Genomic DNA, 27,768 nt, shown 5'->3' with positions numbered 1-27,768 from the left:
TGCATAATAGAACTCTTTGCAGCACCAGTATCCAATAGAAAAGGCTCTGATACACCCGCTGTAGTCACCTTGACATACGGTCCACACTCGTCCACTGGCACTGAAACAACTCCCTCTCTCTGTCTATGGCTGTCCTAGTAATCATTACCTTCCGCATTTTCATCTTCCGCATAATAGTCATCGTTATAGTACTGAGCTGTCCTACCAGTTGCATTGGCTTGCTGATCAAAACTATTCATCATATTTTGAGGCGGAAGAGGACGTGCGTTCTGGGGGAACATTCCCACGCCCTCTACCTCTAGGAGCTTGCTGACCACCTCTACCTCTCGTGCCATAAGCATTATTCGTACGCTGCAACAATATAGGACAACTATACTTAAAATGACCTTCTTCTTTACAATACGAACATTGATTGGGACCTACAGGAACACGCGGTTGGGAATATTCGAACCTTTGCATGTTTCTTTGAAACTGCTGAGGTTGCTGATAGTTACTCTGACTACCGCGTGGTGGGTAGGCCTGCTGTAACAGAACCTTCGTTTTCAATTCTTTTGTTTTCTTGTCTGCTTTATCTTTCTCATCTTTATCCCTATTTTCGTAATACTGTGCAGTAGCCAGTATTTGTGCTGAAGAGGAAACAGCCCAAGAACTCTCAGAATCTTTCAATTTCTTACACAACTCGGGAAGCAAATTATGCACAAATTTATCAACAAATAATCGTTGACCACCTTCCGTACTCATATCTTGTCCACTATGGTCGATAAAAGTTTCTTCGAACCTGGTGAAGAAATCGGACACTGACTCATCTTTCTTCTGCTTGCATGCCGATAATTTATCCCAATTCACCCGCATTGCGGGCATTAAAGTTTTCATATAATTAATTATTCTACCAGGGAGTTCTGCTACCGCGGGCTCAGGCTTGTCTGGTATCTGCAGCAATGATATTAGCCCATGTGTCACCTAGTTCTGCAGCATGATCTGCATTACGAATCAATCCCCACAAAGGCTGCGGAACAACATTCCCGAACAACATATCAATGTCAGCTAAATTCATGACACACGATTCTGCGGTCTGTGATAACTCCTTATAATATCCTGCAGGGTTTTACGGGGGTCAGGCAATGTTTGCTTAAGCGCTATTACTTCAGCTCGCTTCCATGGCATGTGTACCCAAACACGCTGAAAATGTGGCTGAACAGGTGGATTAGCATTTAAATCACCAGGTCTCCAAACTGGAGGGACCTCACGCATCGGATATTGGCGCGCTTTTACCTTTTTCCCTACAGGGAACTCCTGTTCGAACAACGACTGATGACAATCCCCATTCCTGAAGGACAACAATGTCGTAACTGCTCTATCAACATCGGGGCCCACAATCGTGCCTTTCTCAAAATCGAACCGTACATGACACAACTCCTGCGGGCTTGAATCTAGACCATGATCTTCCAATTCCTCACAGAGGAATTCACACATTTTCTCGAAAACGTATCTCTGTTTTGGTGCCTCCCATTGATGAAAAACATTTACAACAGATTCCACATCATATCTTGAAGGATAAACAATCCATTTATATGCCATGCGGTCTAATACTTCTTTCTCTTCAGAACCTGGCAGCTGACTACGCAACTGTGTACGTTGTGAACCAGGGGTCGTACTAGATGACCCGAAGAGAGGCGATATAAAACTAGTGACCGCACTAGCTATTCGTTGTCGTGTAGAAGGTGAAGTTGAGGCAAGAACAGGGGGAAAGACAGAGGGAAGAAAAACGGATGCGGAGACAGGTACAGGGATCGTATCAGGAAGAGCGCCGAGAGAGGCAGCTGATGTACTAGGTAGAGTCGCAGGGAACGCAGAAGAGATAGGTAGCGAAATCGGCGGCCCTTGAGAGGGCTGTGCCGTAGGGATAGGAGCCGGCTGAGGAGGAGCTGGAGACTGCGGGAAGGCTTGCGGCAAATTAACTAGAGGCTGTATATTTAAGGGTTTCGGAGGTGCTGTAGCACTCTGCGCATACGGGGGTGGCGAACTCAGCAAATGTGACATTAGGGGATCTTTCTCCTTTTCTTTTGACGCATCTTGCTGAAGGGGCGGCAAAACTGGGTAGCATTTATCAATCACTAGTTTACGTTGCCTGCGCAGCTGCTCATTCATTTGTTCTTCTTCATTATCTTTAAACTGTAAGGCTGCTTGCATTATCGACATACCTTTCTCTCTTTTATTTTTCTTCGCTAATTTGATTTCTTTCTGTTTGGCTTCCTTTCGCCATAGGCGGAAAGAATCAAACATCACCGGCCAGGCTTTCTTTTTAAATAATTTAACCTCTAGATTATCCAAAATCTCTGTGTCGAAACTACCATATTGGGGCCATTTTAAATCACCATCTTTCCTGGTGTATCGGATCCATACTTCATTGTACGTAATGGGGCCCACGCCATGTTTTACATAAAGCTCATAAATTGGAGGAACCGGACACGAATCCTCTAATCGGGAGTCCTTATTATAACCCAGACAAAACAAATTTCCAAATATACTAGAACCAGGCATCTTCGCTCACTAGTCTAGTTTCAAACGTCAAAGGATTATCGAATACGATAATCTCGTGAATACACGAGTCCTTCGGCTTTGGCACTTGCAAGTTCCAAATCAAAGCGATCCCAAAGGGATACGAAACTAATAACCAAACTAAGGACTGGGAGACGCTCCACTTATACTTAACTGAGGTATCGATGACGTCACCAGAAGCCTCGTTAGATCGTTTCGCTCTACCAAATCATCAAGGGTCCAAAACAGGGCGATAGTCAGGGCAGCAGTCCTTCGTAGCCGTCGGGACGCGGAGAACCTCGCAGTAAAGACTTTCGGACCACGTAGACATGCAGGGGTCGATGAAGTGGCGGCCTTCCTCCAGAATTTTCACATGAAGCTCCTCACGAACCTCTGGCTTGGACCGGTACCGCTGAAATCGCCCCGAGTTGGGCGCCAACTGAAGTACTGGGTTTTTCAGAACCAACCCAGCGGTGCCAGGGGACACACCCGAAGACTTCGAGTTCTTCCTGTTTCAGACCACAGAAACACAGAGTCTTCTAGATGAAGTCAAAGATCGTATTTATTGGCTGCAGACCAATCACAGGTATCCGAGAAGTACAGCACGGTGTATGTTCTCAGGAGACTGCCCCCAACCAAAAACCAGTCTTTTCTTATATACAGAATATTACGCTCTGGGCAACACCACCCCTATTTTACAAGTGGTCGTTCACATATTTTTGCTTCAAAGAAAGAGCACAGTCATGATGATAATCCCACATTTCAGCTCGGTCAGCACATAATTATTTACCCAGCGAGGCTCAGAACCCTCATCAGATATCTGCAGACCCCAATAAAACGGACACCTCCTCCTCGTAAAACAAACCATAAAGTAGGAAACAGAGTCAGGTGTGAAAGAGATTAGTCAGGGTTCGTGTGGGATGCACGACTTTATGATGTGTCGGGCCCTGATGCTAATCCCAATAGGCCGCAGTAAAAGGAACCGGCCGGGCAGGACTGACCTCGGGCAGCGGAGTCAGTTTACACAGGTCACAAAGAAGTCACAGAAAGATTGCGTGTCCTTTAGGCCTAGGCATGGCCTCAGTGCGCAGCCTATGTGAGGGCAACCACAAAATGGTTACCGTTTTAAAATGGAACCCGAGGGTTTAATATGTAGTATTGCATACACGGTGAGTTCATCGGGGAAACGTGACGAAAACACTCATACATACCGCATTAGTCATTTGCGGTTCGCTGATACCAAAATCGGCATGGTAGGACCATGCTACCAACATGGTTCCGAAATTTACAGTACCACAACGCCCAATGGAAATTTGCGAATATTGCACCTCAAATACATTCACCAAACCTATTACACACCAGCTAGGCTTTGTAGGTATGGATTACGCACAGATGAGAAGTGTCAACGTTGTAGTACTGAACCAGCAGATTTCCTGCATCTTGCATGGACTTGTGCAGCAGTACATGAGTTTTGGGAAAAGGTTACGCAGGCTCTGGGTGACATGGTGGGTATTCCTATTATCTGCTCTAGTCTCACCTGTTTACTGGGACTTGTCCGGAATGTGCGCGCCACTAAATGCAAATTTTGTATGATCGCTTTACTTCTAGCTAAGTGCCGAATTTCAATGTGTTGGGGTAGTAGAGGAGCCTCTAAAGTTAAACAGTGGCTTCAAGATATAGCATATTGTAAGGATATGTTGAAAACTTACGAAGAAGAACTGCCTGCCAGATCCAAGCCAAGAGACTACTGGAAATATTTGGTTGAATATCTGCGCACGAACCAGGTTGATTAACTGTGTATAGCGACTGTGTTTTTGTAGTAAAGATATCATGAGGTAACATCAAACAATTGCTGTAACTGGATGAAGGATGTTGTAGTACAGTTGGTCTGTATGTCGTTCACATGTTTGGACATTGTATGTCTTTGAAAATGCTAATTAAAAAAATAAAAAATAATTAGGGGGAGGGCAGGTGGGGAGCGGGTGAAATGACAATTGCAGAAATGAGAAATCAGCAGTGAAATGTTCAGGTGGGGGCAATTCTGTTTGAAAGGGTGCTAATGGGCACAGGTACATCAAAGAGAAATACAATAAATCTGCAGAAATTTTCTAAGACATTGACTGTACGAATGGATACACACAATCAGTTACTAATCTTCTGGAGTGTCATCCACAGCATGTTGTGCAGCTTCATATTATGCAAACATACCCCAGAAGCTCTTCGGGTGGTTACAAGGAAGGAGCAGTTCATTATAAACATCGGATTGGGTATTGCAATAGACTATATCGTGTTCCCACTCTGCCACCGTGGGCGCAGGGCCTCTCATCCAGTGCATCGCCAGCCAACACTTGGCAAGGAGAAGACCAATGGCAACCAACTTACGAACATTTTCTCAAGTTGTTTGGTATAGCCCAAGAGTGCCAGTAGGGGATCCGGGGCAAGAAAGTTCCCAAGTATGTCTTTCAACCTCTGGAATATTGTCCCCCAGTAATGTTGTACCTGTGGGCCCTGCCACGCTTGATGAAAAAAACCTGCATGCGGCGTTTGGCACCGCTCACAGTTGTCAGTGTTCCTCAATCCATTCCCGAATAGACGTAAAGGAGAATGATACACTCTATTTAAAAATTTGAAATGGGCGAGACGATGACGGCCATTGATAGAGATCCTTCGGGTAGCCTCGCAGCAGTAGAACTATATGTCATCTGTAATAAGAACTCCTATATCTAATTGCCAGGCTTGCCTAACCCTACTAAGGGATGAGGTCTTCATATCGCATATCTAGGGCTGAGGCATATAGCTTGGAAATGAGCTTACATGGGGACTGAGCACTCAATAGAGCTGTTGGGCTCCTCTAGTTCTTCACCCAGCATTGCTCGTAGGGCTTGTCGAGTTCTGAAGAAGTGGAATCTAGTCAAAGCCAAATGCGTACTGTCCGAACCCGCCACCTCATCCCACGTGCCCACCTGCCCATGCCTGAAGAGGTCACCCATGGTCAGTATGCTTAATTTATTTAGGGAATCCAAAGTCCCTTTCTCCGAACTGAGCTCAAACCATTGGCACCATTCAATGCGCATTCGGGGCGAATACAGTTGCGCCCCATCATACAGTCTGAGGAGCGCATTCCACGCGTGAACAACGGAATTGATCGAATCCAATATACCACATCACCTTGTTGGGGTCTGCGTTAGGAAGCGAGGTAGGGAGTGTGGGGCAGCAGCGACATTCTCAAGAAGGTGAGGCAAATCTTGGTGTCCATGCACCCAGCTGTATGCATGAGAGGCCTGTGCGGCCCTGAAATACAATTCAAAATTAAGGGGGCATTCAGACCACAGGCAGTGTACGGAACCATGAGGGTATCCAATGCAACTCTAGGGGATTTACCAGCCCATGCTAATTTAGTCATCAGGGATCGAAGTTCACGAAACAAATGCTGAGGTACCACTATGGGTATATTAGTGAAAAGGAAGAGCAGGCGAGGGAGCACAACCATGTTCATCAAAGAGACTCTACCGGCCAAGGAAAGTAGGAGTCTCATCCATCTGTCTACATTGTCCCCCAGCTTATCTATCACTGTACCATAATTGCCTCTGATTACCACATCAGCATCAGGGTGGATCTGTATTCCCAGATACCGCACCAGCTCAGTGGTCCATTGTAGTAGGAAATCGAGCGGAAACTGCACTGTGGTCAGAGGGAACAATATGGATTTATCCCAATTAATCCTTAGGCCAGAGAGACCACCAAAGCGTAGCACCTCGCGTATTACTGCAGATGGATGGGTCTTGGGGTCTCTAACATATAAAAGTGTATCATCCGCATAAGCAGAGGTAATGAGATTATAATGAGGAAAACTAAATCCTCTGTGCCTGTGGTATTCCCGCAATGCCCGCAGCAGAGGCTCAGCAGCTACTGCATACAACAATGGCGACAGCGGGCACCCCTGCCTCTGTGCCCCGCATAATAGGAAACGGGACAGAGACCACATCTCCCGTACGCACCCGAGCCACTGGAGAATTGTATAACACCGAGACCAGTTGCAGATACACCTCACCGACTCACTTGCGATGCAACACAGCGTACATAAAGCTTCATTCGATTGAATCAAAAGCCTTCTCGACATCTAAAAAAACCGTGGTGGCCTTAACCTCCGGGCGAACCTGCTGCAGAGCCCCAAAAACCATGCGTAGGTTATGTGAGAGCGTGCAACCTGGGATGAACCCAGCTTGTTCAGGACCTATAAGCTGAGGGAGAAGCGGCGATAAACGATTCGCCAAGATTATCGCGAACAGCTTAGTGTCCACATTGATCAATGAGAGCGGACGATAAGTGGGGCATCTTCGGGGGTCTTTATCGGGCTTTAACAAAGTATTGATCAGTGCCTCTCGCATAAATAGGGGCATGATGCCATCTGCCACCATCTCATGAAATAGGGTTATTAGATGGGGAATTAGAAGTTCACTAAAGCCTTTATAGAATGTGACTGTAAGGCCATCAAGCCCAGGGGCACTACCCTCGCCGCATCGACCCCAAGGCGAGGCGAACCTTCGCTGGCTCAACAAGGCGCATCAAAAACTCTCGATGCCAGTTCTGTAACCAGGGAAGCTGAATGTACTGCAGGTAGTTCGAGATATCATCATCACTGGGGGCAAGTTTAGAGCTATATAGCTCCTGATAATAAGAGCGAAACTGAGCGTTAATGTCAGTGTGTTGCTTCAGGAGTGACCCATCGTCCCCCTCCACTTCGGCGATATCTCCTGAGTCTAGTCGGCGGCGGGCAAGTGCAGCCAACACCGAGCCAGGCCGGTCAGACTCACCGTAAGCTTGCGTGGAAGCGTACTTGCACAAATGCATGACTTAGTTGTCGGCCTCATCATGGAATTCGGCCAGTGTGGCCTTAAGCTGCTCGCGCAGCTCAGGGTCGTTAGTGAGTAATAGGCGTGCCTCCAGGTCTGATAGACGGGTCTCCAGCAAAGCGAGGCGACCACAGATAGCATGAAGAACACCTGCATATTTACTAAAGGCTACACCTCTGATGAAGACCTTAAACGCCTCCCACACCATGGCAAAGGAGGCGACCGATCCCACATTGGTCTCAAAGTATTCAGAGATCGCACCACTGAGCTCCGAGTGGAAAACAGAATCTAACAGCGAATAGGGTGGAAAGCGTCACAAAAATGGAGGAGGGGAATGAGGGGGCACCGTGACAGGGGAGTGATCCGAAAAAGAGTGGGCCAGGACAGAGCAATCCAGAACCTTGGGCAACAGAGATTGTGAAATAAACCAGTTGTCAATGCGCCTGTGAATATTATATTGCACAGAGTAATGTGAGTAACCCCCCCCCCCCCGGGCATCTGAATGAGAGCGCCAAACATCCGCCAACTGAAGTTGTATAGCAATGTCTTCCACCGCCTTGGCCGAAGCAGCAAGACGATGAGCAGGGTGCCTTGAGCGATCAAGGGTCGGGTCCATTACACAATTAAAATCCCCACCTCAGAGTACCGGAAGGGAGCAGTGATCCTTTAGTAAAGCAAGTAGGGAGCGATAAAACCCCGGATCATCATAGTTCGGACCATATGAGTTGACAACCAGGAATTCCCACTCTGGGCCATAACATCGGGATATATTATATCTGCCTACTGGGTCCGATGCCAATGGTTCTAATTTGAAACCTGCCTTAGGGTTAAGCCATGTCAATACACCTCTAGAATGGGAATTGAAGCAACCCACCTGTGAGATCCCTGCTAATCTGCGTCCACTTAGGAGCTCAAAGCCCGGACGGAGATGCGTTTCCTGCAGCAGTGCCACGTCAATCTCTTTACGCTTAAAATAGGCGATAATTTTCCGCACCTAACGATGGTCATTTAAACCTCGGACATTCCATGTCATAAAGGTCATATGTTTGGGCCGGCTGGCCCTAACCTGAGGTTCTGTCATGACAACACTAATTGCACAAAGATCTGTCTCCACCCGCACCCCCACCATCTGCACCACCCACCATGCATACATTAATTGACAGGTGATCCATATAGAAGAAGAAGGAAAAAAGAATAATCCAACCAATCATACCTCCCCACACCCACGCCCTGCACCCCCCAACTTTGCAAAGGCGAGCAACCCATCCACATACCACAAAAAAATGACAACCATAGTACTATCACATCTAAAATGATGCAAAAATATCCAAAATCAAGAAAAAATGCAGGGGTTAACGCAGTGGGGCAGATGTCACTCAGCAACACAAGTTGATACAACCCTACGCCACAATACCGCAAGCAAAATACAGTATACTCCGTATGGACATGGCACAGAGCAAGCAAACATTAACATGTAGAACATAAGGGTGTGCCATATTGATACCTTTAGCATACTAAATATACTCCTCCTTGAGATATAATAGAAAGATTAGGCCCCCGAACCAGGGATCAGACCAGTGGCGGAAAATGATGTTGTTAGCTGAGAAAGAAAAAAAAACTGACCTAGAGCAAGTCCACAGCATCTTATCCAACGTAACATATTGGCCAACCCCCAAAAAACAGGACGGCGATGCATATATAACGTTATGACTGTGCAAAGCAATTTCAAAAAATACAAGCAAAGCGACATAGCATTTATGAAATGACAACATTATCTCAGTCATTGTCGTCGAGACTGCCAGGTACTTCATTCAGTACAGGAGCATCTTTCCGATCCTTCACACATTTGCCAGCTGTCTCCCAGTCTCGAAAAGCTTTCTGCAGGGACTGCCAGTCGGAGTATATTCTGGGCTTGCCATCAAATAGGACTTTGAGACGCGCCGGGTATAGCATCGTGTACTCAATGTGTTGGTCCCGCTGTTTCCGTTTAAAGGGAATGAATTGTCGCCTGGCCTCTTGAACTTTGAGGGTGAACTCCGGGAACAGAGAAATGGAAGCAAATTCGTATTGCAGAGTTCCCAGTTCTCGTGCTTTGAGTTACGCAGCATCCCTGTCCCGGTTGTTTAGGAGTTTCGCTATTATAGGCCGAGGCGGGGCACCAGGCTGGGGGCGAGGGCCGAGTGATCGATGGGCTCTCTCAACAACAAATAAATGGGAAAAAGAGTCAGCATCTAACAGGGTGGTTAAAAGCTTTTCCACAAATGTCTCCATATTTTCGGTCGCTGTAGATTCCCCCAGGCCCGTAATGCGGAGGTTGCTGCGATGTGACCGGGCCTCCAGGTCCTCAGCCCGATCCTGTAGTGCGGCCAATGTACGCTCAACCTGCCATCTCGATTTCAGTTATGCAGCGCTCTGCTATGTCAATGCGCTCTGAGTGTTTATCAACCCTCTCGGACATGCTGTCCATCCGGTAGGCCAGCGTATCTATCTAAGAGTCAAAAGCGGTGTACCCCTTCTGCATAGAGGCAATGATCTGCTTGATGTCGCCTACTGGGTCAGCAGGGGCCTCCGACTCGGAAAGCGCAGAGTCCGTCACCTCCTCATAGCACCAGGACTTACGTTGCCCAATATTGAGTTTAGGTTGGGGCTTGTTAGGTTTCCCCATCGCTAGGTCTGCGCACAATGGGTGACCCAGGAGACCACACAGTGGATTTGGCCGCAAAGCAGAGAGCGGGAGCGGATGAGGGCCAAGTCTATAGAGCTAGACCAGTAGGGATGACGGGAACACCGTAATCAGGAGAATCTAGTCATCAGCCAACTATCCAGGTCACTGGCCAGGATGGGAAGGGAGTGCAGAGCTCGCATCCACGCAGGAGTGGGGGTAGGGACTGGTGTATAGGCAGCAGCACCCCAAAGTATCTAGTTCCAGACCAGTATATGTAATACTCAGCCCCAAACCCAGTATCAAGCAAGAAAACACCAATGGGGCAGAGTGGTGGATGCCGCTGGCACGAGGGAGCTCCGGGCGCAGAGGTCGGGCCTCACTCACAGGGGACAAAATAAGTCTTCACCTCAGGCAACTCCCGCACCAGGCATGGGCTGAAGTGCAAGAGAGGAGACAGATCGCAAGTGGGGACAGCAGCGCCCAGGGGAGCAGTCACTCAGTCGGCCCGCACTGCACAGCGCAGGGGCTTCCCACCTCCGCAGAAGTCACCGCCGACAGGGATCCCAGACGTTGCAGCCTCAGAGAAGCATGGCCAAGACCTGCCCCACCGGGCCCCCTCCGTGTCTGGACGGACCAACAGCGGCCGCGCTGCCACCCAGGCGTCGTTATAGCTGGCAATCAGGCCCCCCCCCGGCTCGCCAGGCAGCAGGAGCGCTGCGATCCCCACGCCGGGGGCAGCAGGAAGCAGCAGCGGACCAGGAGTCACCCGCGGCCACGGGCCAGGACGGAGCAGCCGCCGGCCACAACATCACGGATTCGGTCTAGGCAGCAGGAAACTTGGGCGGCTCCTCCCGCAAGCGCGTGGGCAGTAGGCCGCGCCCCGCTCACGGATCAGCGGTCAAATGGCTCCCAGCTGGGATAACGGGCACCCAAGCACAGTCCCGGATGGAGTGGAGTCTCAAGATAGCAAAGCCTTTGCAGTCGCAATGACTAGAGGTAGGGAGTAAGCGGATTCCTGCCGGATTGCTGCGGTATGTGGCGGAGCTCTAGAACGATGCGGCCATTTTCCAGCCGGGCAAGCTCCACACCCCCAGAGTTCAGACAGTTGCAGCCAGATTAGCCTTGTTTCTTCCTTGCTGGTCTTCCCTTGCTTTTTGTACCTAAAAGAATTTAAATCTATGTATATTCGGCACAGAGCTTTTCAAGTTACCGGACCTTCCTATTTACAGACCAAGTTCCGGCTGTATTACCCTATGTTTTGCCTGCGCACGTCGGAGGTGAACCTTTTGAAACAACTGAACTTTAAATTAAGTCAGCTGGCTGACAAAACATCCTCTGTGCAGGCCACTTGGCTAGGGAATAGTTTGTCTGCTCACCTCTATTTCAGATTTGTTTTACTTCAGGAAGAATTTCAAAAACTGTGGGGCAGATTTATGAGGTTTTGCCGTAGGGAAGCGCAGCAGGCCTTCCTGCTGCGCTTCCCTACGGCTAAATATAAGGGCAGGGATGTGCCGTATCCATAAAATGCGGCGCATTACTGTCCTTTTCCCCTGCGCCGGCGCACAATGGGCTGCCTGCGCCAACGCAGGCACCTCTGCATCATGGTGCAAGGGTGCCTGCGTTGCGGAGATGAATGTTTTTGTACAGGAAGGGAAACCTTTCCGTACAAAAATAATCACAAGAGGTTTTTCCTCTTTGTATGGGTGCTGCAGAATGCAGCACACATACAAAAAGGAAAAACGAGGAGAAATAAAGATATTTCTCCCCGTTACGCCTCCCTTACGCCTCCCCTGGGGAGGCGGAAGCTTTTGGCGCTGCCTCAGATTTACGATTTCTCGTAAATCTGGGGCAGTGTCAAGAGGCCATGGATGTTGCTGGGAACGCCCCCAGCAACACCCATTGCACGCCCCTTTAACGCAGAACACTGCGTTAAAGGGACTGATATTTATGAGGCAGCATTAAGCCAAAAAAGTGGCTCAGTGCTGCCTGATAAATATCACGCAGGCTTCTGCACCACGGAACGTCACAAAAAGTGACGTTCCGATGGCGCAACGGGCCTCATAAATCTGCCCCAGGGTGTATAGCTGAAAGTGGCGTTTTCGGATCAGGATATTGTTGCCATTCTATTCACACTCCTACGACACCTTTCATAGGTAACAGTAGTGCTCTACAAATAGACCCACACAATACAATACAAATGGCAATACAATACACCTGGTACAGTAATCTTTGTGTGCACCACAATTTTGAGGGGTTTAAAAAAAGCAGTAACATGCCTCTGGTGAATAATGCACTTCTGGGAGAGTTCTGTGTTTTGTCCAATCACAGTTTTGACTCATAAAGTATATTGCACTTTGTGTAGCATGCAGATCACAGATTTGTAATTAAGTGAAACTCAAACCTGCAACCACCAGCTCAAATTAAACACCAAACACAGAGTCCAATTTGGCCATTCCATGAAATGGCACTGTCTTTAGGTCATTCTAGTGTATTCTTCTGCTTCTCTGCCGTCCCACACCCTGAGGTCGCTTGTAAAATCTAGATTCCAGAGCAAATACTGCAAGTATTGTATATTTATGGAGATTTTCCTTGCACAAATTCCTCAAACTATAAACCTGTGGGAATCAACGGTAGCATGGATTGTGTGCTGGGCGTGAGACTGTAGTCTCTAAGAATGCCATAAGGTGTCAGTATTTCCAAAGTTTTTAGCTTTTTCGGAGCTGTTAGCTGGTTTATGTTTCTGCGTGTTCACAATTGAAAACAAAAGAACGAATCTTAACACTGCTGAGGTCCACATCTGATCGCCGTAAGGCCCAGACTGGCTGGAAAGCGTGAGTGTACAAGGCACCTTCGCTTCCTTCATGAGCTTTACTGGCTTTAGTGCGAGGAACTGGATAGGGAACTAAAGCAGCCCTGGCAAAAATTATCAAAACAGATGAGGTCACTTTGTCTCCTCGCGCTGATGTTCAGCCATCCTCTCTCCGCCTCACCGTTCTCTCGTTTACCTCTCTAGGGGGCATATCAACAGCCGCGGCCCGTGGAGGGAGTTCCGTGGGGCGGTAAGGCGGGACGGGGGAGGGGCAGGGTGGGGTGTTCTAAAAACCGGAATATGGATAATTGCAGGTAAGTAAACAATTAAATAAATAAAACGAATTTCGTAGCGCTACGAAATTCGTTTTATTTCTTTAATTGTTTACTTACCTGTAATTATCCATATTCCGGTTTTTAGAACCCCCCACCCTGCCCCTCCCCCGCCCCGCCTTACCCCCCCACGGAACTCCCTCCACGGGCCGTGGCTGCATATCAACAAGCAGGCGATAAAAAATTATCGCCGCTTTTGCGGCAGTTTTCGGCCGAAAAGCGGCGATAATTTTATCGCCTAATCAGCAAGGTCACGCTAACGCGTGAAACCTTGCTTTAGCGTCAGGATTCCTAACGCCCAGCTTTGCATCTCTAATGAGATGCAAAGTGGGCGTTCCTGACCTGGCATGACAGGAGAAATGTCGCTAAGCGACATTTCTCCTATCAGCAAGCCTAACGCTATGAAGCGTCAGGAAAAGTAGCGATAACCCCTGTTATCGCTACTTTCCTTACGCCTGCTTCAGGACTGACTTAGCCATGATATCCTATGGAAGGTGGATATCATGGCTAAGTTTGTGAGTCCCTATCAACTAGCTAACGTGAGATTATCGCTGGGTTTCCAGCAATAATCTCACGTTAGCCAGTTAGCGCTAGGATTTTTATCGCTGATGAGATAAGCGTTGCTAATAGCACGCTATCCCAGCGATAAAAATTGGCGCTAGCCGGCGATAAGGATCCGAGCGCTAAGTGCACTCAGCGATAATTATCGCCGGTTGTTGTTGATATGCCCCTAAGGGGCATATCATCAAGGCCCCCGAGATAAAATTATCACCGCTTTAGCATCCGTTTTCGGACCAAAAGCGGCAATACTTTTATCGCACTATTAGCAAGGTCACGCTATTGCGTGAATCCTTGCTGCAGCGCCCTTTCCCTTAACGCCCAGCTTTGCATCTCTAATGAGATGCAATGTGGGCGTTCCTCCCCAAAACAACGTGAGAAATGTCGCTAACCGGCATTTCACCTATCAACAATGTGAACGCTAACCTGCAGAGCGATAAGAAAAGTAGCGCTAACCGCGGTTATCGCTACTTTCCTTACGCCTGCTTTCAGGCTGACTTAGCCATTATATCCATTGGAAGGTGGATATAATGGCTAAGTCGGCCCTGCCCTATCAACAACGTATCGCCAATCGTTGTGCGATTATCGCTGGATTTCCAGCGATAATCGCACATTTGGCAGCTAACCCTGGAATTTTTATCTCCTCGGCGATGTGCGTTGCTGAAAACGCGCTAATCGGGTGATAAATTTCAGAGTTAGCCGGCGATAAATATGCAAGCGTGCTTTGCGATATTTATCGCTGCCCTTGATGATATGCCCCTAATTGCTTTCTTTCTATCTTTCCCCTCCCTGCCTTTCTCCCTCTCTGGAAGACGCCGGGGGTACATTTACAAGGAAATTGCACTGTGCCACATTTAGCAGCACCATTTCCAAAATGCAGGAATGTTACAATACAGCACACCCCTGTGTTTTCCCTAGCACTGGCGCTAAAATAGCTGCCTAGCGCCAACACAAACACTCTTACACCATAGTGCAAGGGTTCCTGCGTTTCAGAGATGATTGTTTATGTGGAGGAAGGTGTCCCTTCCTGCACATAAACAGTCAAATAATGCTGTTTTGCTACTTCTATGTGTGCTGCATTTTGCAGAACATACGCAGCACACATAGAAGTAGCAAATCACCATTATTTAATGATTGTTTTTGTGCAGGAAGAGCCACTTTCCTGCACAAAAACAATCATTAATGGTGTTTGCTCTTTCTATGTGCGCTGCATGCAGCACACATAGAAAGAGCAAAAACAAGGACAAATGAAAGTATTTCTCCTCGTTGCGCCAATCCAATGCTTGCTTTTGCATGAAGTTAGTTTTTGGCGCAGCCTCAAATTTACAGATCCTTGTAAATCTGGGGCAGTGTCAAAACCAATGGGTGTTGAGGTGGAACGCCCACTGCAACCCCCATGGCATGCTCCTTTAATGCAGATACCTTCAAGGAAGGGTACCACATTTCCTAGGCGGAGTTAAGCCACAAATTCTGGCATAACTCCACTTTGTAAATATGGAGCAGGGCATCGAGCCACCGGAACGTCGGTAAAAGTGACGTTCCGGTGCCACAACCCTCTTGTGTATATGCCCCGTGGGTCTGCTGCAATTAACCTCGGGGAGCTAGAGAAATTTACAGGGACACAAAACATGGCCTCACCCCTCTATGGACTCCAACCAAATGGGGAAATCCTGGTCAAATAAATGGCTTGTCGAGCCCTCATATAATGGACCATTCTACATGGAACCAAGGTTTGGACTGCAAAGCAAAGCGTCTGCCTTTTTTAGGAGTGCAGCGCAAGTTTATCGAATGAGCCATGACAGCATACTGAGATTACCATTTAGCTTATTGTTGAGGTAGGCGTGCAGTGCCCTTAGAGCTGAAAGGGCTTTTACCCCCCCGTGTGTGTGTCAGCCTAGACTGAGGCAGCTTCCCAGACACACACACACACAGTTCTTGAGCTACTGTGGGCCGACTGGCCTAGTGTCTTATCTCAGCCTCACCGAGTATTGCACAGGTCTTTAAAAGACCATTTACTTGTAAACAAGGTTTTGCTGTTTTTTTCACCGGTTCATGGAACCCATGCGTCTCCACTCTGCCCATTCATTACATTTGCAAATGACTTTTTCTGCCACAGTGTGAGAATGCATTTCCTGAAAAGTAACCTTCGGCTTTGGTTTTTTGCCGTTTTATACAGCTCAAACTCGACCCAAAGACGTTGAGGCACTTTACATGAGTACCAGTTACATTATACAAGAACACATTTATTTTCGTAGGCACGGAGAGATTAAGTTAGTTGCCCAGAATCACAAGATGTTGAGCTGGCACCAAGAATCAAACCTGGCTCACCAACTCAAAGCCAGCCGCTCTGGCAGCTATGCCACATCCTTTCCAATTTCAAAGCATATCAATATATCACACATCAATCAAATCATTGTCTGAAAGGAGGTTGCAGGCCCACAAAATATTTATTTCCTCCACCCTCCATCCTTGATCGATGCTGTAATAGAAATTATGGGGCATATTATCAAGACAGGCGATACAATTATCGCCGCTTTAGCGGCAGAAAACTGCCGCTAATGCGGCGATAATGGGCTTGAGAATATGCTCTATGGAATTCCAATTGAAGCCCAGGTTAGATGTCCTTCACATCTAACATGGGCTTCAATTGGAATTCCATAGAGCATATTATCAAGGCCCATTATCGCCGTTTTAGCGGCAGTTTTCTGCCGCTAAAGCGGCGATAATTGTATCGCCTGTCTTGATAATATGCCCCCTTATTTGAGACCCCACTCGCTACTATGGATATCAAACATGCTGAGTTACTCAGAGTGTATAACCGGCATTCAGACAATTCACCCATCATTCTCAAAGCTCACCTTGCAATCACAGTGATCTGACTGTATTTACGATGATCACCATGCACTCACACCATTCAACCTCTTCTTACCAGCACCAACATGAGCACACTGCTCAGCCTACACTCACATGATATTCCACTAACCTGCCTCTCTCACCTTGAAGGTGAGAGGTGTGGAGCAGCGGTCAAAGCAACTGACTCTGGAGCACGGGGCTCACGGTTCTATCACCAGCAACAGCTCAGGTAAGCATCATATGACTGGGCAATAGCTCACTTCATCTCCTTGATGGCTCCCATTGCCATGAAACCTTAAGGGGTGATATGTTAGCGCTTTACAAATACTGATTATTATTTCCCTGCAGTCTCCCCACTCACCCTACACTCACAGCGATCACACTGTACTTACACCGCTCACCATGCACTCACGCTGTTCATCCGGCACACGTTGTTTACCCTGCACTGTCATTACATTCCACTTACCTGTCACTCTTACTGCTTACCTTGCAGTGTCACCACTCACCCTGTATTCAGTCTCAAAAAAGCATGTCTTGCACCGTGCATTTATTCTGCATTTTCAGCCTCACCCAACTCAAATGGGCATATGGCTCGCTCTGCACTCACTCCTCTCACCCTACTTTCACATGGGCACATTACTTCTCCTGAATTTACATAGGCACTCCTGTCACTCACACAGCTCACCGTTCACTCAGATTGGCACACCACTCACCCTGCACTCACACCACTCAAACAGGCACAACACTCACACCACTCACCCTGCACTCCCTTCTGTCACCCTGCACTCACACACGCGCACTGCTCAGCCTGCACTCACACAGGCACTTCATTCACCCATTACTTATGCAGCTCATGCTTCTTGCACACAGACACACTAATCTGCCAGAACTCACATGGGCAAACCACTCACCCTGCAATACCTTCTCTCACAATGAGCTCACTGGTCATTTCCACAGCTCACCTTCACTCTTGCTTCTCATCCTGCACTCACACAGGCACACTGGTCACCCATCATGCACCCACACACACCACTCACTCTGCATTTACACCACTCTGACCACCCACCCTGTACTCATTACTCTCACTCTGTATGCACTCCTCTCACCCGGCACTCACATGGGCCCTTCTCTCACCTTGCGCTCGTAGCTCATCTTACACTCACATCAGCACACCTTTCATCCTAAACTGACAAAAAGTATGCTGCATTCACTCACAATATTCACAATCACCCAGTACTTACATAAGCACAGCTCCTGTGCTGCACACATAACAAGCATTGGCAAAGCCCCTTGCTGTATAAAGTATATCTATGCAAGCTAGAGTGCATGCCAAACAGTGCATGCTATGTCACAGACGAGACCTAAAAATTAACCAACTGTCATGAATATACACATTTCTACAAAGGCACCTGCAGAGTATCTGTTCTTTCTGCAGAACTAGACACATAGTTACTTCCAGCTATACCTATGTGGCTGGTGCAAGAAGGAAGGGTGATGGCAAAAGGAGAGAGATCAGATCTGAGGATGGTGAGAGATTGAGGATCAGTCTGAGCCTATAGGGATAAGCTGGGAGTGAATGTTTATTAGGTACAGGAGTAGAAAGCAGGCAAAGGCTGCAGAAGGGGGAAGCAGGCACAAGAGGCTAAGGATGAAGCAATACAACATAGGCTGTGAGCTGGTGAGGGAATAGAGTGGGGACTTAGGTATTGCAGGTGGGAGAAGTAGCACTGTCTCCAGAGTAAATGTTTAATCCTTTACCTGAGTTTTCATGGCCTGCATAGAGTCATGGTGTTTTTGCTGCTTCTGTAGCCACAACGTGGTTCAGCGTATGGATCTGTTGGCCTGCATGATGGCAATGCTCTGTGGAGGCTGGCTACAGTGGAGAACTGTCTGAGACTGTGCATCGCACCCACTTCTTTAAGACACTTAAGGGCATATTTACAAGCAAGTGGCAGAGCATGGGTTAGCTCAAAATTGCTAATGCCACGCCCTGTCACTTCAGAAGCACAGGTATGTGCCATATTTACAATAATACGGTGCACCCCTTAGGAACCCCCTGTTCTGATGCTAAATTAAGCTACCTAGCGCCAACGAAGCACCCTTGCACCATAGTGCAAGGGTGCCTGCATTGAGGGAATGATTGTTTATGTGCAGGAATTTGTCCCTACCTGCACATAAACAATCCACAATGGCTATTCCTAACTTCTATGCGTGCTGCATTGTGCAGCACACATAGAAGTTTCAAATCGTCATTTTTTGAATGATTGTTTTTTTGCAGTAAGGGACAACTTCCTACACATAAACAATCATTCATGGCAATGTGCTGTTTCTATGTGTGTTGCACAATGCAGCACACATAGAAAAGCAAAAAGGAGAAGAAATAAAGCATTTCTCTTCGTTTTGCCATGTTAAAACCAGGTTTTTCCTGGCCTTAATTTTGGAGCTGCCTCCTATTTATGCCACCCTTGTAAATAGGAGGCAGTGTCAAAATCAATGGGTGATTTGGCAGAACACCCACCGCAACCCCCATGGCATGCTCCTTTAATGCAGATACCTTCAAGGAAGGGTACCACATTTCCTAGGCGGAGTTAAGCCACAAATTGTGGCATAACTCCACTTTGTAAATATGGAGCAGGGCATCAAGCCACTGGAACGTCGGTAAAAGTGATGTTCCGGTGCCACAATCCTCTTGTGTTTATGCCCCGTGGGTCTTCTGCAATTAACCTCGGGGAGCTAGAGAAATTTACAGGGACACAAAGCATGGCCTCACCCCCCTATGGACTCCAACCAAATGGGGAAATCCTGGTAAAATAAATGGCTTGTCGAGCCCTCGTATAGTGGACCATTCTACATGGAACCAAGGTTTTGGACTGCAAAGCAAAGCGTCTGCATTTTTTAGGAGTGCAGCGCAAGTTTATCGAATGAGCCATGACAGCATACCGAGATTACCATTTAGCTTATTGTTGAGGTAGGCGTGCAGTGCCCTTAGAGCTGAAAGGGCTTTTACCCCCCTTGTGTGTGTCAGCCTAGACTGAGGCAGCTTCCCGAACACACACACACACACAGTTCTTGAGCTGCTGTGGGCTGACTGGCCTAGTGTCTTATCTCAGCCTCACCGAGTATTGCACAGGTCTTTAAAAGACCATTTACTTGTAAACAAGGTTTTGCTGTTTTTTTCACCGGTTCCTGGAACCCATGCGTCTCCACTCTGCCCATTCATTACATTTGCAAATGACATTTTCTGCCACAGTGTGAGAATGCATTTCCTGAAAAGTAACCTTCGGCTTTGTTTTTTTTGCCGTTTTATACAGCTCAAACTCGACCCAAAGACGTTGAGGCACTTTACATGAGTACCAGTTACATTATACAAGAACACATTTATTTTCGTAGGCACGGAGAGATTAAGTTAGTTGCCCAGAATCACAAGATGTTGAGCTGGCACCAAGGATCAAACCTGGCTCACCAACTCAAAGCCAGCAGCTCTGGCAGCTATGCCACATCCTTTCCAATTTCAAAGCATATCAATATATCACACATCAATCAAATCATTGTCTGAAAGGAGGTTGCAGGCCCACAAAATATTTATTTCTTCCACCCTCCATCCTTGATCGATGCTGTAATAGAAATTATGGGGCATATTATCAAGACAGGCGATACAATTATCGCCGCTTTAGCGGCAGAAAACTGCAGCTAAAGCGGCGATAATGGGCTTGATAATATGCTCTATGGAATTCCAATTCAAGCCCAGGTTAGATGTCCTTCACATCTAACATAGGCTTCAATTGGAATTCCATAGAGCATATTATCAAGGCCCATTATCGCCGTTTTAGCGGCAGTTTTCTGCCGCTAAAGCGGCGATAATTGTATCACCTGTCTTGATAATATGCCCCCTTATTTGAGACCCCACTCGCTACTATGGATAACAAACATGCTGAGTTACTCAGAGTGTATAACCGGCATTCAGACAATTCACCCATCATTCTCAAAGCTCACCTTGCAATCACAGTGATCTGACTGTATTTACGATGATCACCATGCACTCACACCATTCAACCTCTTCTTACCAGCACCAACATGAGCACACTGCTCAGCCTACACTCACATGATATTCCACTAACCTGCCTCTCTCACCTTGAAGGTGAGAGGTGTGGAGCAGCGGTCAAAGCAACTGACTCTGGAGCACGGGGCTCACGGTTCTATCACCAGCAACAGCTCAGGTAAGCATCATATGACTGGGCAATAGCTCACTTCATCTCCTTGATGGCTCCCATTGCCATGAAACCTTAAGGGGTGATATGTTAGCGCTTTACAAATACAGATTATTATTTCCCTGCAGTCTCCCCACTCACCCTACACTCACAGGGATCACACTGTACTTACACCGCTCACAACGCACTCACGCTGTTCATCAGGCACACGTTGTTTACCCTGCACTGTCATTACATTCCACTTACCTGTCACTCTTACTGCTTACCTTGCAGTGTCACCACTCACCCTGTCTTCAGTCTCAAAAAAGCATGTCAGGCACCGTGCATTTATTCTGCATTTTCAGCCTCATCCAACTCAAATGGGCATATCCCTCACTCTGCACTCACTCCTCTCACACTACTATCACATGGGCACATTACTTCTCCTGCATTTACATAGGCACTCCTGTCACTCACACAGCTCACCGTTCACTCAGATTGGCACACCACTCCCCCTGCACTCACACCACTCAAACAGGCACAACACTCACACCACTCACCTTGCACTCCCTTCTGTCACCCTGCACTCACACATGCGCATTGCTCAGCCTGCACTCACACAGGCACTTCATTCACCCATTACTTATGCAGCTCATGCTTCTTGCACACAGACACAATAGTCTGCCAGAACTCACATGGGCAAACCACTCACCCTGCAATACCTTCTCTCACAATGAGCTCACTGGTCATTTCCACAGCTCACCTTCACTCTCGCTTCTCATCCTGCATTCACACAGGCACACTGGTCACCCAACATGCACCCACACACACCACTCACTCTGCATCTAACCCACTCTGACCACCCACCCTGTACTCATTACTCTCACTCTGTATGCACTCCTCTCACCCGGCACTCACATGGGCCCTTCTCTCACCTTGCGCTCGTAGCCCGTCTTGCACTCACATCAGCACACCTTTCATCCTAAACTGACAAAAAGTATGCTGCATTCACTCACAATATTCACAATCACCCAGTACTTACACGAGCACAGCTCCTGTGCTGCACACATAACAAGCATTGGCAAAGCCCCTTGCTGTATAAAGTATATCTTGCCAGCTAGAGTGCATGCCAAACAGTGCATGCTATGTCACAGACAAGACCTAAAAATTAACCAACTGTCATGAATATACACATTTCTACAAAGGCACCTGCAGAGTATCTGTTCTTTCTGCAGAACTAGACACATAGTTACGTCCATCTATACCTATGTGGCTGGTGCACGAAGGAAGGGCGATGGCAAAAGGAGAGAGATCAGATCTGAGGATGGTGAGAGATTGAGGATCAGTCTGAGCCTATAGGGATAAGCTGGGAGTGAATGTTTATTAGGTACAGGAGTAGAAAGCAGGCAAAGGCTGCAGAAGGGGGAAGCAGGCACAAGAGGCTAAGGATGAAGCAATACAACAGAGGCTGTGAGCTGGTGAGGGAATACAGTGGGGACTTAGGTATTGCAGGTGGGAGAAGTAGCACTGTCTCCAGAGTAAATGTTTAATCCTTTACCTGAGTTTCCATGGCCTGCATAGAGTCATGGTGTTTTTGCTGCTTCTGTAGCCACGACGTGGTTCAGCGTATGGATCTGTTGGCCTGCATGATGGCAATGCTCTGTGGAGGCTGGCTACAGTGGAGAACTGTCTGAGACTGTGCCTCGCACCCACTTCTTTAAGACACTTAAGGGCATATTTACAAGCAAGTGGCAGAGCATGGATTAGCTCAAAATTGCTAATGCCACGTTCTGTCACTTCAGAAGCACAGGTATGTGCCATATTTACAATAATACGGTGCACCCCTTAGGTTCTCCCTGTTCTGATGCTAAATTAAGCTACCTAGCGCCAACGAAGCACCCTTGCACCATAGTGCAAGGGTGCCTGCATTGAGGGAATGATTGTTTATGTGCAGGAATTTGCCCCTTCCTGCACATAAACAATCCACAATGGCTATTCCTAACTTCTATGCGTGCTGCATTGTGCAGCACACATAGAAGTTGCAAATCGTCATTTTTTGAATGATTGTTTTTTTGCAGTAAGGGACAACTTCCTACACATAAACAATCATTCATGGCAATGTGCTGTTTCTATGTGTGTTGCACAATGCAGCACACATAGAAAAGCAAAAAGGAGAAGAAATAAAGCATTTCTCTTCGTTTTGCCATGTTAAAACCAGGTTTTTCCTGGCCTTAATTTTGGAGCTGCCTCCTATTTATGCCACCCTTGTAAATAGGAGGCAGTGTCAAAATCAATGGGTGATTTGGCAGAACACCCACCGCAACATCCATTGCCCACTGCTTTCATGCTAATTATAGTATGAAAGGGTGCAATTTTTATAAGGCGGCTTGCAAAATAGGTGAATCCTCTATCGCCACAAGAATGCCATTAAAAGTGATGTTCCTGTGGCGATAAGGGCTTGTAAATATGCCCTTTAGGCTCAAGTTCCAACAGTATTTCATCTGAGAGACTGGGGCTCGTGAAAGCACACCAAAGCTTTAGCTCTGCATGAGAACACAGGCACCAGCATTGAGGTTTTCTGTTCATATTCTCAGTTCAAACATGTTCAGTTGCTGCTACCACACAGCATGACCAAAGGGTTGCAGGTGATGCTATAACATTGGCCCTAATGCCTGTTGGAGCTGTCAGTTATCACTTGAATTCTAACATCTGCACATGACATTGAATCTTTGCCACATGACTGCTTAATTTTTGATTGGTTCAAAAAGATTTGGACGAACATCACAAAGTGAAACCTGTTTTTAAACTTTTTACATAGTTGCCTATTGTACTGCATGACACCTTCAGCCATTCCTGGCTGTCCATTCACCACAATGGTTCATAATGAAATGTGTGATTTTTATGTTTGTTTTTTTACATTGCATGTAAGGATTTTCAGACCCAACTTACAAAGTGTTACTGCATAAAAAAAACACGTGTGTCAAAGGAGTCCAGCATTTCATGAGATCAATTGGATGCTGTGATATTAATTTTTGACAAAAGGTTGTTTATTTCTACTTGTAAAATTGCACTACACAAGTATCTTAACTTTTCTAGACTAGTGCATGCAATTATGTCATGGGCTGCCATAAAATATCTCACTATCCAGAAGCAGTGCAGTGTTTTTTTAGCCCTCTCAGTTTTGTTCAAAATCATAGGGGGATAACCATCGCAAATTTAGCCTAGCGCAACTTTGCATATCGCAGTCTATCGCGGGAAACAACGCCGTGTTAAAGTAGTATTCTCAACCTGGCGGCACCATGCGATAGTCACATGATAAAGCGTCAAATTACCACGTTAAACACAACGTGACACCACAAAAATGCGAAACACGAACGTCTAAAAGTAGCGATGAGGCCAACCGCGATACAAAAATCAGCGATAGCCAGCTCCAGGCCTGCAATTCCCACGCGTCATGCGGGAAAATGCGCCATAAAAGCAACAAAAAAAAAACTGGTAGCCCCATGGATGCTCCCGGACCCAGTGCAGAGGCCAAGGCGAACCCCACAAGCCCCACAGACCACCACAAGGAACCTCGTGGTCGGGGAAAGCCAAGGAGAAGAGGAACAGGCAGACGAGGTGCAGTCCGCAGGAAAACCAGATCAGCGTCACGGAGGCGACAGAACACCGCCATCCACTGACAATATGACAAACGTGAACGCAGTCGGAGTTTCGAGGAGGTCTATGGAGGAGGACAATATGAGCAGGCACGATGTGAAAAGCCAAACCAAGCACAAACCTGCTGCCAACAGGAAGGCAGCAACAGCGACAAGAGGGGGGAGTCCTGCACCACAGGGGGAGCTGGAGGAAATGGAGGCCACAGTCATCAGGGTGGAGACGGCGCAAGGAGTTGGGGGTCTGGACACAGCCCGATAGGAACGGACGCAACATCAACCGGGTGAGTAACGACCAGGGACTGGGGCATGGGGGGAGATGGGCACAATGGCACACATGCACAAAGATGTGTAGCACACTGCACAACCACAATGACCCCGGATCATGTCCCTGATCCTCGTGGCACACTGCAGCACACACACATAGCAATAACAGCAACACCGACACTGCAGAACAGAGGACACAACTGGGTCCGCTCATGCGCCGAAACAGGCCAATCACATCCAACATAGCAGGAAACTGCGAGATGGAAATGTACGTGTACAACCTCACATCCATCATGTACTCCAAATGTCCCGCATCAAATATACAGCACCTCCCAAACAGTCACAATGTACATTGCCATACACTCTGCATGTAAACTAGAACAATGCACCAACACACATGTCAACATAATGTCAACATGCATCTCCCCTTGCAGAGGGTCAAACAACATCTCCAGCAGATCAGACCAGACTACTCATCAGTGATGCTGGAGAGGACCACCACACCCTCGACACCAACGCCCTACAACAGCCCATGGACATCTCAGGCAACCCACCCCCAGGAGCAGTGCAGCCAAGCTACATAGAGGAGACACCAGCCCCTGCACAGACCACACAGCAGGAATCACTCGCCTCCATGGCTGGCTCCCAACACTCCACTTCGGCAGACATTGAATTCCAATGCCAGGTGTCAGAATGGCAAAAGTAGGTGGCCGAATAGGTGTGGGTGAGGTCAGAGCACATGGCAGCCAAACTAGATCACACACGTGGGTGTTCAAGTTCCACCAGGCACAACCTACACCCCACAAAGAAGACAGAGATACATGCATACTTCCTGCAATGAACCACGCCCAGAGCCCAGGAATCATCATTCACACCCCCATGCTGGACCTCCAATCGATGCCCCAAGACACTCCTCCCACGTATTGAGCGGGTGACGACAAAGCTGCATGTCCAAGGTTTTCCCGCTACCAGCGGTGACATGGTATGCGTCCGCTGTACACAGCACAATGTAATGTAGTAAGTCCAGGCACCCTCATGTATACATCATGACCACACGGACACACTGAGATAGTTAATGGAACTGGCTACGGGCATGTGCGCCCGGCTCTTTTATTGGCAGGGACACATGTACAGTGACGCCTTTGCTGGATGTGTGTGGCGTGAATGTAAGCAAGCCCACACGGTGTTGCTGGTGCTGGCAACAACTTGAACAGTGAACACTATGAATATGGAAACAGAAAACACCAGCATTACAGAGACAACTGGGAAGCATCATGTTGGTAGCCGGAGCAAGTACAGAGGTCACCCAACATTTAAACAGGAGTGTCCGTGAGTTGCAGTGCACTGATGTTGGGGCACTAGAGCTGAGCTTGCTCATGTGAAGAAAATGTCTAGGATTGTGTCCCTTGGGTAAATACCTGATGCAGCTGCAGTGATGTGTGTTACACCTGCATCATCTTCCTCATCATCGTCCCAGGTCTCCCACACTGCCTCAGGTGACATTGCTGCGTGAGCTCTCCACAGCACACAACTCAATCAGAATTGGTCCATGAGTCGGTGTGCTCTGAGTCAGTGGCAACTGGAGTGCAGAGCAGGGTATCAGGCAGATGATGGCATCCAAGACAGGTGTGACCAACTCTGATAGTCAGGCATTAAGACACTTTTGACTCTGGCAGTCGTCACCTGGAGGTGGTCCTGGCGGTGGTGGCGTGCGCCTCCTGCGTTGATGCGACTTCTGGGCCGGTAAGGACTCTAATTGATCTGTGAGCCCTGGTGAACCGCAGCTGAGGCTGGAGGCAGCGGACAGCGCAGGGCCACACACACATGGCCTCGATGACCCAAGGCCACCGTCTTAGAGGCCATGCAATATCTCACCGGACAGGGTCCCTGACTTGAGCTGCATAGAGTTAGTGGCCCGGATGCAGTGTGGCCGGCACAGGCACACCGCCACAGGACGTGACTTGTGGTGCAGTGAGATAGGGGCACATGAAGTGCTGTGCTGGTCCACGTCGATGTCCAAGGTGAATGTGGCAGAGGCTTGCGGGGGACAGTGGAAGGTGTCCTCCAGGGCATGATGCAGTGGGCGGAAGCCGGCCGAAAGCAGCAAATAGAGGATTGGAATGCTACAGCCTCATTTTTGCAACAAAGTCTGTATCACCGACATGATGATGAAGACAACCCTCAGTCCATAGACTCAGTCGCCTCCAAAATTTTACAAGAAAGTGTCCATGGCTGTCGGGGAACAGACGCAGTGGCACCCGAGCTGAAAAGGGATGCAGTCTGCGATGAGGCCATTGCAATGATATACAATCTGCCATGAATAAATCAAGACTGAGTTCCCAATGTGTGAGCTACTTGACCGCAGTGTAGGCCGGAGGCAGAGGTCCCCATGGGCCCACAGCCACGTGTCGTTGGGATGCTATGCACAGAGTTGCTGCCACCTGATCGAAGGGTGTACAGTGAAGTAAGGCTGCCATGTATGTATGGCCTTGGACATCATGAAATCAAGACACAGTTCCATATGTGTGACCTACTTCACTGCAGTGTCGGCCCGAGGCAGCGGTCAACAGGGCCACACAGGCATGTGTTATTGGCCCGCGATGCACAGAGTTAGTGACATCAGAGCAGTTGTCGGCAGTGTTCGATCACCTCCGTTAAGATGATCCTTTTCTCCTCAAGACTGAACCGTGTCTTCCTCTTTCACCTCTCCCTGTGTGCAATGATATGAACTCTGGCATACATGAATCAAGACTCAGTTCCAAGTGTGTGACCTACTCGGACTCAGTGTAGGCCGAAGGCAGTAGTCAGCAAGGGACCCCAGACAGCTGTCGTTCGAATGCTATGCACAGAGTTGGTGGCCCCACATAGAAGGGAGAACACAGATATGACTCAGCCATGAAGTGTGTACTCTGCCATTGCATTATCAAGACTCAGTTCCAAATCTGTGACCTACTTGACTGTAGTGTAGGCCGGATGCAGCAGTAGAGTACATAAACAAGAAAGGAGTAAAGCGGGCCTGTGTCGCGGAGGCTGTGATGGTCTGAGGAGGCTGC

Source organism: Triturus cristatus, chromosome 7 (genome assembly GCF_964204655.1).
Source record: "Triturus cristatus chromosome 7, aTriCri1.1, whole genome shotgun sequence".
NCBI lineage: Eukaryota > Metazoa > Chordata > Amphibia > Caudata > Salamandridae > Triturus > Triturus cristatus.
Note: the sequence above shows the minus strand (reverse complement) of the source record.